Source organism: Mus caroli, chromosome 3 (assembly GCF_900094665.2).
Source record: "Mus caroli chromosome 3, CAROLI_EIJ_v1.1, whole genome shotgun sequence".
Taxonomy (NCBI): domain Eukaryota; kingdom Metazoa; phylum Chordata; class Mammalia; order Rodentia; family Muridae; genus Mus; species Mus caroli.
In genome coordinates, this window is record NC_034572.1 from 150,741,966 (window position 1) to 150,747,175 (window position 5,210).

Here is a 5,210-nt window from a genome sequence, read left to right on the forward strand (position 1 = left end):
CTCCCTTCCCCCAGCCTGGAACCTGCCTGCTCAAGGGTGGAGCTACCGGCTCATTCGTCCTGCCACGCCCACTGCTGGAACCTGCCTTTGCTGCCTGGAGGCACACACCCTGAGTTACTTGGCGGGAAGTTGGGTTCCCTCCCCCTTCCTTTATAACTGAGTGTCTGGAATTAATAAAATTGAGCTTTGATCAGGATTTGTCTTAGCTCCATTCTTTCTTCCGCCCCGTCTAGATTCCTCTCTTTTCAGAGAACTGCCATTCTCAGTTGAACCGTTCGTGTTGTGGACTGCGGGCAGGCCGCAACAGTATGTTGAAAAGTTAATTCCCAAACTTATTCATAATGGTATCCAGAGGTACTTGAATTTGGCTGAGTACATTACCAAATTTATAAAAAGAAAGGTTAGCATGTTTGCAAAGCTCTATCAGGTGCTGTCTGCCATGCTCTGATGAAGGAAAAGGCCTTTACCTGATATCAGTCAGCTACATGCTCTTGAACATGCCAGCCTTCAAATCCATGGCCTAAGGAAGCCTCTATGCTTTGTAAAGTACCCAAACTAAGATACTGAGTTAGAGGAACAGGAAACAGAGTAAGACATATTCCAAACCATTTTGGGTGGTTTAATGGGTTACAGTTACCAGCAATCATTTGTCCATTATTTTTTTATGTGTCGCCCAGCCTAAATGGTCATCTATTCAGGCCATCAGTGAAACTGACTGACTCCCTTCCTGTAACCACAAGTATTGGAAAATGTAGGAAGCAGGCGTGAGCTGGATAAATCAGGAGTGGAATTTCTAACCTCACAGATGCAAGCACCTTTCCATAACGTGGGGAAAGTTGATTTGCAGGAGGTTGACCATAGCCTGGAGTGGACTTCGATGCTCTAGAGGTTTGTTTGGGTGCAAACTTGAGTAGTTATCCCTTTGTAAAATTGGGCAATAAGAGTTTTTTTGTTTTTTTTGTTGTTGTTGTTTGGTTTTTTTGTTTTTTGGGTTTTTTTTTTTTTGTTTTTTTGTTTTTGTTTGTTTGTTTGTTTGTTTGTTTTTCGAGACTGTGTAGCCCTGGCTGTCCTGGAACTCACTCTGTAGACCAGGATGGGCTCGAACTCAGAAATCCGCCTGCCTCTACCTGCCAAGTGCTGGGATTAAAGGTGTGCGCCACCACACCGGGCTAGGCAATAAGTTTTTAATCTCTGTAGAGTTGCTGTGGCATCTCCTAAGGCAGGGGACATACCATATCCACAGTAGAAAAGCACCAACAGCTACTGTAGTCTCACAGTCAGACCCTGTGGTGGGCATGTTGGGAGTGGAGCAGTTTCATGTTCCCCATGTTGCTTGTGAGGCTGAACAAAGGGAAGACTCATAGGAAGGGGTGCTACACACGAGCAGAAAAGTTAAAACCCACACGCCTTTGATTTGTTAAACTCCAACTCTGCCTCCCAATGGGTGACTCCTTAAATGTCAGGAGAAGAAAAAGTGAAGTTCAGCCAAGGCAGTCAACAGAGAAGATACAATTTTCCAGAATTCTGGAGAGGAGCCTAGGTCCAAATGCCAAAAAGGACCTAATAATTGGAAGCCTCAGCAGTGGGCTTCTGGGAAAGCAAAGCCAAGAGAAACTCCTCAGGGCAGGAATGAGTTTGGCTTGTGTAGTGAACTAAAAACATTCCATCTTGGCCAGTAAGCAGGGTGCGATGAGGAGAGAGAGATGAGATATGGCTGGAGGAATACTCACAATACAATTGCTAGGTCAATGTGAGACAGCAGAAAATTGTCATTGCATCCCTAAGGGCTATCAGCAACAGGAAGAGCTTTTGGTTGCTTGGTTTTTGTTTTTGTTTTTTGTTTGTCTTTGTTGTTTGAGACAGGGTCTCACTATATAGCCCTGGATATCCTGGAATTCACTCAGTAAACCAGGCTTACTTTTAACTCACAGAAATCCACCTGCCTCTGCCTCCCAAGTGCTGGGATTAAAGGTGTGTGCCACCACAGCCCAGCCTCTGGAAGATTTTTTTAACAGAGTACATCATCTGATTTATAAAGACCTGACTTCTTGTGTCGTATAAAAATAAAGAGAAAAGGAATATGTTTGGTGGATGTGTAGTCAGGAATAGGGGAAGGGGTGCCTCCGCAGACCCATGCTGAAGCATCCCTTCCCCCTGAGGGAATAATATAGAATAAAATAGTATAGAATAGAGTTTATTCAGGGCATGGGAAGGGGAGTTGAGAGGGTAGTAGAGACAGAGAAGGGGGGGGTAGGTAGAGGCCAACCATGAACATGTGGAGAGAGAGGGTAAAGGGGTATGGGGAGAGGGGGGGAGTGGGACAGAGAACAGAGTGAGAGAAAGAAGGCAAGAGAGAGAGAGGATGGGTGAGCAGCCCCTTTTATAGTGGGTCAGGTAACTGTGGGGCGGAGCCTAAACAAAATGCTAACATGACTGGCATGGTAGTCAGAGCAACAAAGAGATGAAAGTACACTAAGAACTGATGTTCCTGGTGAGTTGAGTTGGAGGGTGAATTGGGCAGTTCACACGTATGTCCCACCTCACCTGATTACACAATGGTGGTCATTGTCTACCTATGCCCTTTCTCCTGTTTTGCAACTGAGTCACATCATGCTGAACCGTGCCCATGGCCATCCCTCTTTATCTGTGAGTTCATAAACTCCACTGTACTGAAAGGTCAGGGACACCGTGCTCATCACAGTGTACAAGGCTTCACTCACCGGCGGCCTTGAGTGGTGAAATAGAAATGTGTTTGGTTTTTATTTGAACAAGTTACACCTTACTGGATGTGGGTGCTCTGGTGGTTTTTACTTTTTAGGAAAACATATAAAGAAATGGAAATTTTTTGCAATGAATAACTTTTTGAATGTTGAAGAACAAACTATAAACAACTGAGCAAATGTCTAAGTAGAAAGAGATATTATTAATGACTCCATGTGGGCTGTGTTGGATGAAAAAAGCTAAGAAAGACTTAAGAGATACTAAAAGAAGACAGTAACCAGTGTTCTTACTCAGTTTTATACATATAAGATTTATAAAAGCAACCCAAAAAAGACTGTTGGCCTAGAACCAAGCCCAGCTTCCCACCCTGTGCACCAGCTTCCAGACAACTCGACAGTTCCACAGACAAGATGCAGAACTAAGCTGCGGCCATGAGCGAGGACATTAGCGGTCCTGACTCTACTTCCCTGTGTCAAGTTCCTCTAAACAGCTTGTCTAGGAAGAAACTATGAAGAATAAAACTGCAAAATAAATAAATTCCTTATTTAGTTCCAGTCATTTACTACGTCTGTGAGCTTTGGTGCCTGAAGGATAGGAAAGTTGTATGTTACTGACACCTCAGAAGGCCCGTACATGGGGCCTGGGTCTGCCCCAGAGCTGACATGGCCTGGCAATGGGTTTCTCTCTCTGAAGTAGGACTGGTGGGAAACTACACCACAGAACTCAGTCAGCAAAGTAAAAGATCTGTGACCTAAAACTAAATATCCAGAGAGCGGGAAGTATGCCCTGTTCCTGGCGATCTAGTTCAGAGATCTTGACAGCTTTCCTTATACGGAGTGCAGAGAAAGAAAAGGCTTAATAGAGTCCAGTCACATGCATAATTAAATGCTGCCTCTACAGAGGCAGCACCGCCTGGAGAGAAAGGTGGTCAAAGGCTAGGTTTCCTCTCAGAGCAGGAAAACTTCTGGTTTGAACTTTCTAGCCAAAGCATACACATGGATGTGTGTTTTTGAAACCTGGCTAGCAAGCTTTCATCACCATTCACTCTCTGTTACATCAATCACTCGAAGTGAAGGCTTGTCCACAACTTTAAGTAGGGCATCAAATGATGGCACTAAAGCCAGGTGTGGCTGTACATGCCTGTGATCCCAGCAGGAGAGCAGTGAGGCAGGAGGATTGCTGAAGGTTCCCTGTCAGTCTGGGTTACATAGAAATACCCTGTCCCCTTGGTTCTGTGAAGGTTCTATGCTCCAGTATAGGGGAATGCCAGGGCCAGGAAGCAGGAGTGGGTGGGTTGGTGAGCAAGGGTAAGGGGAGGAGATAGGGGGTTTCCGGAGGAGAAACCAAGAAAGGGAATGGACCCTTTGCTCAAGTGTTCCAGTGTTCAACAAGACACGACTGCTCCTGAGAGGACAGAGTGGTCTCCTGAGCTGTCTATTCCGCGTGACTCGCTTACACTTCAGCAGACCTGGAGGAATCAGTGTTTTCCACTTCTTTGCTTAACCTGTTCTTCCCATTTCAAACAAGGACCTTCTCACTGGTTACGGCTAACCTCGCTCGTCAAGTTGGTCAATCACCATGGAAACCTCTGGGTGTCTTTAAGAGAATATTTCCAGAAATGTTTAACAAATGTGGGAAGAACCACCCTGGATGTGGGCCCTGGAGTCCTGGTCTGGATACAAAGGAGAAAGTTATCTCTCTCTGCTTCCTGACTGTGGGTTTATGCAGCGTGACCAACTTTCTCATGCACCTGCCTCCACACCTTCTTCACAGTGACAGACTGTTTTCTGATTATGACTGAAATAAACTCCTTCCTTAACTTGCTTTTGTAGGGAACTCTGACACAGCAGCAAGAGAGAAGCTGACACACCTGTCCTCTTCATCATCCTGGCTGAAAAACTTTGATTAAACTTATCAACCAAAGTCTGCATCATCTCCCCACCCAGGGCACAGTCTCTCTGCTCCTGACTCATCTGTGCTAGAACTCGCGTGAGTCACTAAAGTGGACTCAACTTTGTGAGTAACAGTAAGTTCCACTCAGGAGCTTTCGCTTTTAGTCACAGAAGTTGCCAAGATCTTTATGTAAATTATTGAATTTTGGTTTCCACAATCTTACAAGAAAAATATCATAACTCTCCACTCAACAGATGCCAACTTGGAGATGCATTGCCAAAAGGCTTGCAGCTCACACGGGGCATGGCTGATTTGTGCTAAGTCTGTTTCCTGGCAAAACCCTTGAGCTACAACACATTGATAAACATTTTGTAATAAATGTTAAAAACAACTGGTAGCATTTGTCTGTGTAATTCAAATAACTGTGTAGTTTGGAAAAGCATTATTTCCAAGTACTCCCACAACCCTGAACAGGGGAGATGTGCCTGCCATGCTAACTATACTTTTTGTTGGTTTTTAGAGAATTTCATACAGTGTGTTTTAATCATATTCACTCATTTCCCCCCAACTCCTCCTACATCTACCCCCACCTCCCT